Consider the following 12,762-nt stretch of genomic DNA (forward strand, 5'->3'; position numbering starts at 1 on the left):
ACTAGCGCCGCTGGCAGCTGTTCAGCATCTTCCTCCTGAACCCCCAGGCCTGGGCTGGCACCCCCTCTCTCCTGAAAAGTTGTGGAGAGTAGAGTGCCTGGGCAGAGTCCAAAGCTCTGTGTTCTGGTTTTCGCATTTACTGCTGCGTCCTGGGCGACACACACGTGGGGCTCTTTTCACCAAGCGCTTGGACAGAGTGTGTCATTTTATCCTGACAACAGTCCTGCAGGGCAGGTCTTCTTACACCTTTTTCTTTTTAGTTAGATGAGGGAGCAGGGGCTCCCAGGTATTATGAGAGGTTCCCCAAGTCAGCCCGTGATGGCTGGGGTGGGGGGTGTGCAGTGCTGCTTTGGGCTCGGCCAGCTCCCCCCCCACAGGCTTCCATCCTGCCTGCAGACCTGTCACTGTGCCCCCGTCTGTCCACCTGTAAGTGAGATGGATGGACTCAATTCCCTTTAAAGCCTCTGCCAGCACTCACATCTCAGGCTTCGGAAAGGGCAGAGGGAAAATACTAGGGGCTCTTTTTTTTTTTAAAACAAGCCTGGAAAGTTCTGCAGAGCGGGGCAGGTGCAGGCGAGTGGGTGGGTACATGTTCATGGGTGGGTATATGTGAGTGATTGGGGTATCGAGAGTACATGGGTGTGGACATGCCCGCGTGTGAGGGGTGTGTGTGGGTTGCCCAGGCGCACGGGGGTACCACTGGGGGCTGGCCGTGGTGAGCATGGGCATGGGTGCATGCGTGTGCACAAGAGTGGTTGTGTCTGGGGTCCTGAGTGGTGCACAGGTGTGCTGCTGGGTGTCGTGAGCACACAGACGTGTAGCATGAGTGTGATGCAGAGTGAGTGTGTGAATACGTGTACCTCTGAGTGTGCATCGGGGGATGGAAGCAGAGCCGGACAGCTTGGTGTCTGTTTTTCTCTCTGAGACTTGCCCTTGTTCCTCCCCAGGCTGTGCTCCCTGCGGATCACACTCCCAAGGGCTCGAGGTGGGGTGGGGGGGTTAGAGCAGAGCTGCCCTGACTGCCCCCCATCAAGGGCCAGGGGCCTGGCCCGGCACGGGGGGGAACCAGAGCCGCTTTCCAGTGGCCTGGTGCCCAGGACAGCGTTGGATTAGCGGCTGCGGGATACAATGGGCACATATGGTCCCCGGGTGCCGGGTGCGGCCCAGGGTCCCTTACTCAGCGCCACCAGGATTAGACCTAATGAGTTGGAAGGAGTTAACAATGCTTCGGGGCCCAGCAGAGGCCCAGGAGGCCTGCTCAGGCCCCGCGCTGTGGCCGCCTTTCGCCGCGGAGGTGTAATCCGCTTTGAAATCAAAGGTGGTACAAAGTATGAATTTAAATTCGACATTTACAGCTCCGGTGAGATGACGTATTCTGGAAAGGTCTCTTCTTTTAGGGGGGGTTGGGGGTGGGAAGAGAGGAGGCAAGGGAAGCCATCTGCTCTCAGAGGAGGCCCAGGCTGGCCCAGGCCGGGCCCACTTGCCCCCATAGTGTGGGCGGGAGGAGGGGGCAGTGGGGGCGGGGGGTGGGGGGTGCAGACCTGGGGACATTTGGAAAGGAGGAAGGGGGGGTCAGTACCATTGGTCTCCCATCCATGATTCAGATCACCTACAGAGCAGAGAGCTCTCTGATCCCAGAGGGTCCCCCAAAAGAGAGCGAGAGCAGAGCTCCTGCCAAACAGGGTCTTGGCCCCATTTGTTTTCCTGTCAGATTAAAAGAAATGTCTTTGAAGTTATGGTAAAACATATACCCCATAAAAGGTGCCATTTTAGTCCTTTTCTAATTGCACAATTCGGTGGCATTAATTACATTCACAGTGTTGTATAGCCCTTACCACTATTTCCAAAACTTTTCCAACACCCCGGACAGAAACTCTGTACCCATTAAGCAGTGACCTCCCATTTCCCCGCCTCCCTGCAGCCCTGATAACCTCTAATCTACCTTAAAAAAATTTTTTTTTAGGGCCGCACCTGTGGCATATGGAAGTTCCCAAGCTAGGGGTCAAATCAGAGCTGCCGCTGCTGGCCTATACCACAGCCACAGCAATGCCAGATCCAAGCCGCCTCTTCGACCTACACCACAGTTCACGGCAACGGCAGATCCTTAACCCACTGAGCAAGGCCAGGGATCGAACCCGTGTCCTCATGGATACTGGTTGGGTTTGTTACCGCTGAACCACGACAGGAACTTCTACTTTGTCTCTCTGACTTTGCCTGTCTCAGATGGTCCCTCCAGGTGGAATCATCTAATCATTGCCCTTTTGTGCCCAGTTTCTTTGACTTAGCAGAATGTCTGCAGGGTTTATCCATATTCTGGCCTATTGCCTAACAGGCTTTTTGCGGCTGAATGGTAACCCATTATCTGTCCATACCAAAGTTTGTTTATCCATTATCTGTCCATTTATCTGAATAATGCTGCTGTGAACTTTGGAGTATTAGTATCTGTGGCTCAGTTTTCAGTTCTTTTGGACGTGCAACCAGGAGCGGAATTGCTGGGTCATGTGGTAATTTGATGATTCATTTTTGAGGACCCTCTAAGGTATTTTCCATAACCGGTGCATAAAGGTCTCAATTTCTCCACATCCTCATCAACATTTACTTTCTCTTTCTCCCCCCACCCCCCCGGCCCTTTTATGGCCACACCTGCCACATATGAAGTTCCCAGGCTAGGGGTCCAATCAGAGCTACAGCTGCCGGCCTACACCACAGCCACAGCCACAGGGGATCCGAGCCGCATCTGCGACCTACTCCACAGATCATGACAACACCAGATCCTTAAGCCTTTGAGTGAGGCCAGGGATCGAACCCACATCCTCACAGAGACTACGCCAGGTCCTTCACCCACTGAGCCAGAATGGGAACTCCTATTTTCTGTTTCTTTTTCAGTCGGCTATAGCCATCTTAGTGGCGTGAAATGGTCTCTCCGTTTCCCGAATGACTAACGATGTGGAGCATCTTTTCATGTCCTCATTCGCCGTTTGTGTCTCTCCTTTGGCATCTGGTCCCGTTTTACAGAGAAGGAAGGGGAGGCTCTCCTGTGTGGTGCGGCGTTCTGGACCCACTCGTGTGTGGCCCCCGCACCCCTCCACCCACCAGTCTCTCCATCCTCATGCCCCCAGCAGCCGCAAGGGACGTCCATGCTCCCCGGGCACCGCCGGGACTCTGCTGAGATCTGGGCTGGGCAGAGGGGCAAAGGAGAGGTGTCGGCTGTGTGCCCGCGCTGGGCTGGGCTCCTTCCGTCACATTCCTCCACGATGACGTCCTCCTCTCTTCTTCCAGCCCAGCCCGCACCTCCTCCGGGCAGGACTCCACAGCCTCCTCTGGGCTCGCCGAAAACCCTGTCCTTGCCTCAACAGTGAGCTCCTCATGGCAGAAGGTAAGGGAGGGTTTAAATCCATGGTCAGGGGTTTTCTCCAAGAGCAGGAGCCATGCTCCTCCCCTGGGCCCTCAGCCTGGGGCCCCAGAGCAGGTGGACACTCCGACTGCTTTACTGTCCTCTCTGCACCTCATCTCCACACATGCGGGCGTAGAGAGGGAGTGGGGGGACATCCACACCATGTGACATTTGTGTGGCCCTTGCTATACACGAGTCCTTCTAGCGTGGGTCTCAGCTTGACAACAACCTCCCAAGGCAGGTACTCTGAGTTCCTTCTTCAGACAAATTCGCCCCCTCCCAGGTGGACACCAGGGGACCTGCTTCCCATTGTCCTTGCCTCTTCGATGGCCACCCTTCGGGCTGCCAAGCCTTCCCATCTCTGGCACAGTCTTGGCTCTTTTACCCTTTCCCCCCATTTCTGTCATGTCCCAGATCTGGGGCGCGGGGCGGGGGGTTGACCAACAGGCCTGACGATGAGACAGTGAAGTCTGACCCCTTCCCCGAGTGCAGGCCTTCGTGCATCCTGAACTCATCCTGAGGCTTAGGGAGCCCCCTCTCCGCTGAGCAGGCTGGGGGCTCTGCGCCCTCTGTTTCAGGGGAGGAAACTGAGGCTCAGAGCAGTTCAGCACCTTGTCTGATAACCGCACAGGCAGTGGGGATGCCGGCTGGCCTCCGTTTCAGATCTTTGGCCCTCAAATCCTGAGCGCTTTTCTCCGAGGTGCCTCTTTAGATCCAAGAGGGGGTTTCATCAACCGTTTAACAGACAGTTGAAAACACAACCCGAGCCTTAGGTTGACCTTCCTCCGGCCCTTAATGTTCTCACGCCCCAAACGGGCCTCATAAAATCCAGCCCTCACAGCGGCGGGCGGAGGTTGTCGTGAATGAAAAGCCTGCAGCACAGCATCTGGCACCCAGTAGGTGCTCCATGAGTTCTTGCCGTCCATTCGCTGGGCACGTCGCTCTCCCCCCTTTTCCTGGAGGGTCTGCCTCAGGAGGAAATGAGAATGTCTGGGCTGGAGTGTGTGTGTGTGGGGGGGTCGTCGACTGCGTTTGAAGTGACAGTGACAGATGGGTGTGGTGGCTCTCCCAGGCGCCCCGCCAGCCCTGCGGTGCGTGTCCGCCGGTCCCCGGACATTTTCTTCCTCCTCCTGGCCACGATGAGGTGTCATTTGCCGCCTGTCCCTTCTCGTCATCGATTTCCAAGTCGTTAATTAACGGGGCTTGTCAGCTGGGAAGATGAATTCTGTCCTCAGCTCGCCGGCCTTTTGTTTTGGGATTGTAAATGCTATAGATCTCCCATGATGGAAGGCCACGGGGTCAGGGGGCGCCGGGCTGCCCAGTGGGGGTGGCAGGCAGGGAGAGGAGCCTCTGGGCCTGGCTGGGCCCCGCTGGCCTGGAACAGGCCCCCAGTGGCCCCTCGCAGCGGCCTCTCTGGCTTGGCTCCCTGGGGTAGGGGCAGGAGGGATAGGGGTGTTTTTCTGTCATCCAAAAGTTCGTTCTGGGAGAAATGTGCCTTGTGCCAGAGAGTGTAGCCTGGGTCGGGCCCAGGATGCGGGCTGGCTGGAGGGGGATACAGGCCCTACTTTGTCCGATGGGGGAGATGGCGTTGTCCTCAGGGAGTTGCTATTTGGATGGTGGGGGGGTGTCCCATGGTTGTGTTCGGGGACCAACCCGTCGAATAAGGGCTCTGGCCTGGGCAAGCCCTCAATCTGATGGAGAGGACACAGCTCCCATCCTGGGAGAACCCCCAGTGAGACAGGGGAGACATCTGCCTTGCGCCCCCCACCCCCCAACTCCAATGGCAAAACACAGATCCTGCTCTGGGGGAGTCGAGGCCTTGAAGGAAAAACTGCAGCCGAAAAGCGACTCAGAGCTGGGTTCAGCTGGGTTGGGCTCCCCTGTCCTGGCACCGGTGCCACTCCCCAGGGAAGGCGGGCCCCTTCTGCGTCCCACGTGCAGTCTCAGGGCCGATGCACCGTTTCACCCACAGCTGAGCTGCGTTTCAGGCCAACAAAACCGAAGCCTAAGAACTCAGGCTGATATCAAGGTAAAAAAGGCCGCACTTGGTTTTTGAGGATCTGAGCCGTGGGATTTGTGTTTTGGGAAAGGGCTGACCCACCACCGTGCAGCAGCCCCGTCCAGGTCCAAGGCTTCTCCTCCCCCGGGAGGGTGGTGCAGAGGCGGAGGGCAGGCCCTTCCTGCTCTGGGTGCTGAGGGCTGCTCTGCCCCGGGGCCTCAGCAGGATTGGCTGGATGTGGACGAGAGCTCAGGGCAGGCCCTCGGGAGACCAGGTTGACCACGAGATTGCTTCCGTCTTGCTATGTGATTTGAGGGGATTTTCCTCCTGTCTCCGGGCCTCTGTTTCCAAAGAGAGGCGGAGCGCAGAGGTGCCCCCTCCAGTCTTCAGGGTGGCGAGTGCCTCCAAGCCAGACCCCGGGGCTGTGATCCTGATGCCCGTCTCTTTGCTCCGTCAGGCGGGTCACTCCCTTTGAACTTCATTTCCTACCTGTGAGTTGGGGTTAAGAGCAGCACGGGCTTCTTAGGGTGGTTGTGATGATGAAATGAGCTGTTCTGGGTAAAGTTCTTAGAACAGGACTTGGCTCGGTAAACGTGGCGTCCTTGTTGGTGCCTGACTATGAAGTTGTTTATAAACGGAGCCTGAGCGCTGCCCAGGGCCCAGCAGCCAAATCGGCTGCTTTCAGCCCATGAAGCATTTATGGAAACGGCCGTGATATGGCTGTCCCTTCTCCGCGTCCCCCCACCCTCCCCATCTCCCTACTCCTCTTCCTGCTCCCTGGGGCCCTGATGGGGGTGGGGGTTGCCTGCCCCAGGGTCTGCCTGCTGCTGGGAGTGGGCAGTGGAGACCCACCAACTTGACCTCTTGGAAGCTCCCTGGCTCCCAGGTTCCTGCTAGAGCTGTGGGAAATGCAGTCTGTCTGGGCAGCTCTCCCTGGATGGTGGGTGGACATAAGTCCCGGATGGTGGCTTTGGTGTCTGGGTGACTTTGAGAGCTGCAAAGAGAAGTTCTCCTGGAGGGGGGCTTCCAAGTGCCTGTGCCCTCAGGCTGGGGCGAGAGGGGGCCTCTGCCTCGGGGACAGCCCTGGGGGATGAGGGGGGCACAGAAGCGGCCTTACAAAAGGGCCCAGGCAGCAGCCTGTTCTCAGCCTGCCACCAGAATGGGGGAGGGGCAGGAGGCATAACAGGACTCGGGGGCATACGGGTCACTGAGGGAGATGGTGAGTGCTGTCCCAGGACAGGAGGTAGACTCCAGGGTGGGAGGCAGTGGGGGTGCCCCTTGGCCCAGGCTCCTGTTATACAGAGGGAGGAACGGATACCCGGAGCGGGCCACTGACCCGAGGGAACCTGGGAGCTACTGGCAAGGCAGGGGCTAGAATCTGGACGTCTGGACTCGCCGTGCAGTGCTCCTTCCACATCGCCACCCAGTGGGGCGAGGCCCAGGCCAGAAAAGGAGCCCAAGAGCCCCACTCCATTCCCTCGGACACCCTTCGGTTTCCTTTCTGTGCAGTCGGAGCCCTGGCTTTGAGTGAGAGAATAAGTGAGTGAACAAAAAAATAATGAATGCTGGGAGTTCCCACTGTGGCTCAGCGGAAATGAATCTCACTAGAATCCATGAGGACTCGGGATCAATCCCTGGCCTCGCTCAGTGGGTTAAGGATCTGGTGCCGTGAGCTATGGTGTAGGTTGCAGACGTGGCTCAGATCCTGTGTGCCTGTGGCTGTGGCTGTGGCTGGCAGCTGTAGCTCCGATTTGACCCCATAGCCTGGGGACCTCCATCTGCTGCAGGTATGGCCCTAAAAGGTGAAAAAAAGAAAGAAATGCTGTGTTTTTCCCCTCAGATCTAGTGGGGCCCTGACGGGAGCCCTGCCCCCTTCCAAGTGATCCCCCAGTAGCCCCATTGGACAGATGGAAAAGTAGAGGTGACAGAGGGCCGCTGTGAAATGAGCCTCTGTGCGAGCCGATGCTTCCTGGCTTCCCAGCCTGGTGGGAAGTGGGCAGGTTGACGGGGACCCCGGCTGGAAGGCAGAAGAGCCATGCCTGAGTGGGAGGGTGTTGCTGGGTGGCAGGGGTCCCTGCCTTGGCCTGGAATGAGGCTGTCTGCCCTGCCTGGGCTGCAGGTACCCGCTTCCATCCTGCAGAGGCAGCTTCGGCTTCTCTCTGCCTGTAAATCATGAGCTAAGGGGCTGGAATCTGGGAGGAGGAGCTGGGAGGGGCGCCGTGGGGAAAATTTACGGCGGTGATTTTCTCCTCCACATGGGGAGCTGAGGGGGCTGCAGTAACTCTGCTGTGGCTCCTTATAAATATCACCCACACCCCTGCCCTGACGCTCCATTTACCGCCCAGGGGCAAGGGGGAGGCTACTGCAGACAGGGTGGGGGATAGACTTGAGCCAGAACTTCCCAACACCAGGAGGGTCGAGATGGGTGGGTGATGGAGGCAGCAGTGTGCAGATGCTAGGGGATGGATGGCATGGGCTATGGGGTGCCACTCGTCCACGCCACACGTACTTAGCAGGTGTCTGTGCCAGGCGCTATTAAGCATGACGGATGTGGGCTGAATCCATTGGAGCCTGGGAGTGAGATGGATTTTAGGGGGGTAACCCCACAAGCATGTCCCTGTGGGACAGCGAGCCTGCCTGCTGATTCCTTACGGGCTGAGGGACTCTCTGCCCTCCAGTGTGTGGGTGGGGCCTGAGGCCTGGGAGCTGCCTTCTCTGCCCACACTGACCTCCAATCAAGGTCTTAATTACAGCTGCCTGCCCTGTGCCGGCCTCTTGTGGTGACATCTTCATACAGCCCTGAGACCATCAAGTTCGCTGGTCTTTCCTCCTTCTCTCTCCCAGACTAGTCCCAGGGACCCCACCTTTCTGTGGGGACAGCTCTGCCCCTTCCCCTCCCACTCTCCTCCTCAAAATGCCCCATGTTCCAGGATAAGGACTCAAGAAAGAGATACTTTGGGAGTTCCCACTGTGGTGCATCAGCAACGAATCCGACAAGGATCCATGAGGATGCAGGTTCAACACCTGGCCTCTCTCAGTGGGTTGGGGATCCACATGGCTGTGGCTGGGGTATAGGCTGACAGCTGCAGCTCCGATTTGACCCCCAGCCTGGGAACTTCCATATGGCATGGGTGAGGCCCTAAAAAGCAAAAAAAAAAAAAAAAGGAGAGAGAGAGAGAAAGAACCTTTTTGAGCAGCGGAGGTGTGAGCGGAAGGGAGAGGACCAGAGTCATGTCCAGGGTCCTCAAAGGAAAATTTAAGATGCTTCACAAAGATCCCAGACCCAGAGGCAGCCTGGCCACAAAGCAAGGGCACCACAGGCATCAGGAAGCCTGGTTCTTGGCTTGATGACACTTCCGAATGGGCCAGTGACTGAGCCGCCACTGCTCATCTGTAAAATGGGGTTAGACACATGCCACAGCATCATGAGAATTGAAGAGGAAAATGCTTGGTGTATTGAAAGGTGAACATGTGCGAAAAAAAATTTTTTTTTTTTTTTGGTCTTTTTTAGGGCCACACTTGTAGCACATGGAAGTTCCCAGGCTAGGGGTTGAATTGGAGCTGCAGCTGCTGGCCTATGCCACAGCCACACCAGATCAAGCTGCATTCTGTGACCTACACCACAGCTCATGGCCACACTGGATCCTTAAGCCACTGAGTGAGGCCAGAGATGGAACCTGCGTCCTCATGGGTACAAGTCAGATTCGTTTCCGCTGAGCCATGCCAGAAACTCCCATGTGCAAATTAATAACAGCAAACATCATGAAGCCCCTCTGCTAAGCCAGATGCTGCCTTACTCAACCCTCCCAGCAATCCAGTGGGGCAGACATTATTCTAACATGGTGGTTCAGAGACATTAAGGAGTTTGCCAGTCTCACCATGAGTGCTGGCGGAGGGGGGAGGATTGAGGCTCAGACCTTTGCTTCCAAAGCTTTCAGTCTCCTCTGGGCAGCATCTGAGCTGGTGGGTGGAGTGCAGCGCCCCCCACATCCCTCACCCCCATGCCAGCCAAGGAGCAGGTAAGAACTAGGTCTGCTTTTTCAAAAGTAACCTACCTGCTTGTACTGGGTAATGCACGCACAAAGTACCAAATTCCAAAGGACAAGTGGGTGAGAAGAGGGAGTAAATCTTTTACTCACCCTTGCACCTGACCCCTCGCGCCCCCTGCTTGGAGGCAACCATTATTGCTTGTTTTATCACAGAGCCTTCCAGAGAGAGCTTATCTGTGCTTATTAGGCATATATATACACATACTTATGTATGTATTTTTATATATTTAGATAGATAAGTGTTTTACCAAAAGATGCACATCCTGGATGCCCCTTATTTCTAGGAAGTATTTCCTGGGGTCAGAGGTGAGCTCCCCATTACAGGAGGTGTTTAGGCAGATGCTGGGTGATTGACGTTACAGATGGAAATCCAGTGTGGAGTGGGGCTGACCTGTGCTTCTCTATGGAATATTCTCTGCAGGGGTGGAAGGGATGCGATCCTTTGCACAGTGAGTCTGTAGAAAGCTAGTCAAGACCAGGTGCATGCAAGTGACATGGAGGCCGAGCCCATGGGAAGATGCCCCGTGGTGCTTGAGTCCGAGGTGAGGGAGTCCCAGGCCATCCCGGGAGAGGGTCCGCCATGCTTTGGGGGGCAATGGGGGGGGTTGTGGCCGGGAGGGAGATGGCGTCTTGTGCACCCCCTCAGCCCTCGTGTTTGTTTGGAAAGGCTCAGGCAGGAATCTGCCCTCGTGATCCTGAGGCCTCGGGTTGCAGGGCTCAGAGCTGGCCTTGGGGACAGAGTGGGGGCAACTGGCGTCTGACTTCCTAAACCCGGTGTCTCCACTGGTCCCCAGGCCAGACAAGGAGCCGGTCACCCACTGACCTTAGGCCTCGGGGCTCGTGGTGGGGACGGGATAGTGGTGCTGACGTTAGAGTGTCCTGCTCTCAGAACAGGAAGCCCCCCACCCCAAAGAACTTCTTGGCCATTGTTTCGCAAACTCCCGTTGTCCGCATTCCACTTACACAGGGCCGGCTGCACTGACTCCACCCCCTGCCCCATGTTCTTTAACCCTAAGTGCCCAAGGGCTCAGCTTGATCAGTCCTCACCTGTGTTCTCCCCCCTTCACAGTGTGGAACAGCTCCAGCTCCCAGGAGGCTCCCCCTTGTCCCCTCCCAGTCAGTGCTCTACTCTCCAAAAGTGACCCTAGACATAAATGGGCTCTTCCACTAGCCCTATTCTTTGTCTTGATTCCTCCACTCAACCTCTGATCTGGGAGCTCCATTTGCAGTGTTGGGTGAGGCCAGAGTGGGACCTTTTCACGTGATCCTATTCCTACACCACAGTGTATTTATCCAACCTCTTGTTGGCAGACATTTGAGATTTTCTGGTTTGGGACTATTAAACTCGTGCTGCTGTGACCAGTCCTGAACATGTCGCCTGGTGGACATCTGAACACATTTCTGGTGGGCATGCCCTGGGCAGGCGGGAAGATATGGGGTCATGGGATTTCACAAACCGCTATTACTGTTGACACACAATATTGTTCATGGACCCACTTTCATGTACGTGACTGTGTGTGTACAGAAAAGTTAACAACGTAGGTGGGAATTTCCAGATGAATTCTTCACGAAGTCCACACACCCATGTTACCAGCACCCAGAATGAGAAAACATGACCAGAACTCCAGAGATGCCCATGGGCCCCCTTGCTGCCTCAACCACCCTCCAGGGGGAACTGCTCTCCTGACCCCTAACACCATGGATCAGTTTTGCATTTTAAAAACTTTATAAAAGTGGAATCACAGGGGATAGACTCTTTGGTATTTGGCTTCTTGTGCTCGATATTATATTTGTGAGTCATGCATGTTGTATGTAGCCATAGTTTGCTCCTTTTCATTGCTGTATAGTATTCCACCACACATTACAATTACTTCATCTACTCTTTCATTGCTAGACAATCTACTATTACCAGCTGTGCTGTTCTGAAGAGTCTTGGACAGGCGTGGGTGTACACATGTCTCTATTTCTAAGAGTGGATTTCCCTAGTGGACAAACCTCTTCAATACATTCACTTATTTTGTTTTTCTGAGGGGTTTTTGGTCTTTTTTTTTTTAAGGCCGCACCTGAGGCATATGGAGGTTTCCAGGCTAAGGGTCGAATCAGAGTCGTAGCCGCCCACCTATTCCATAGCCACAGCAACGCCAGATCTGAGCCGTGTCTGCGACCTACACCACAGCTCACAGCAACACCGGATCCTTAAACCACTGAGTGAAGCCAGGGATCGAACCTGTGTCCTCATGGATGCTAGTCAGATTCGTTTCCACTGAGCCACAGTGGGAACTCCCATTCACTTATTTTTAAATGAACAGCCTTTATATTTTAGAGAAGTTTTAAGCTGTTAGGCAAATTGAGTGGGAAGTACCGAGAGTTCTCATACACCCCTCGCCCTCTGCCTAGTTTCCTCTGTTATTAACGTCTTGCTTTGCAGTGGTATATCTGCTACAGGCAATACACAAACACTGATAGGCTCCTATTAACTGAAGTCCGCAGTTTATATTAGGGTTCACTCTTTGTGTTGTGCAGCTCCATGGGTCTTGACAAATGCACAATTTTGTGTGTTTACCTTTACAGTATCATACAGAGTAGTTTCACTGCCCTGAAAATTGTCTGTACTCCACCGATTTCACTGCCCTGAAAATTATCTGTACTCCACCCTCCCTCCCTTCAACCACTGATCTTTTTGCTGTCCCTAGAGTTTTGCCTTTTCCAAAATCTCATCTAACTGGAATCATGCAGCACGTAGTTTTTTAGATTGGCTTCTTTCGCTTAATAATATGGATTTAAGTTTGCTCCGTGTCTTTTCATGGCTTGATAGTTCATCTCTTTTTATCACCGAATAACGTTCTATTGTAAGGATGAACCACTCTGTTGATCCAGTCACCTTCTGAAAGACATCCGGTTGCTTCCAAGCTTTGGCAGTTCGGAGCAAAGATGCCATAAACATTCATGCGCAGTTTTTTTGGTGTGTGTGGAGCTAAGTTTCAACCTGTTTGGGTTAATACTGAGGAGTGCCATCGCTAGGTGGTAAGAAGATGTTTAGTTTTGTGAGAAACTTCTGAACTGTATTCCGAAGTGTCTGGATCATCTTGCATTCCCACCAGCGATGACTGAGACTTCCTGCTGCTGCACATTTAGTGTTGTTGGTACTTTTGTTTTCTTTTGTCTTTTTTTGGGGGGTGGGGAGCTGCACCCACAGCATATGGACATTCCCAGGCTAGGGATTGGATTGGAGCCGTCGCGGCTGGCCACAGCCACAGCTGCATGATCCGAGCTGCATCTGTGACCTACACCACAGCTCACAGCCACGCTAGATCCTTAAC

At 54.8% G+C, this 12,762-nt stretch overlaps 1 long non-coding RNA gene across 1 annotated transcript in view; it reads left to right on the top strand.

The window, feature by feature from the left end:
• LOC110255902 (uncharacterized) overlaps nt 1–12,762 on the top strand; it is a 156,642-nt gene that overhangs the window by 5,618 nt on the left and 138,262 nt on the right. The window contains exon 2 of the long non-coding RNA XR_014821353.1: nt 3,280–3,376. This is a non-coding gene — a long non-coding RNA (uncharacterized LOC110255902). The remainder of the gene's footprint in view (nt 1–3,279; nt 3,377–12,762) is intronic.

Source organism: Sus scrofa, chromosome 12 (assembly GCF_054392235.1).
Source record: "Sus scrofa isolate SSC_HxYL_T2T_F1_AM1 chromosome 12, Sscrofa_HxYL_maternal_Yorkshire_Landrace_v2.0, whole genome shotgun sequence".
NCBI lineage: Eukaryota > Metazoa > Chordata > Mammalia > Artiodactyla > Suidae > Sus > Sus scrofa.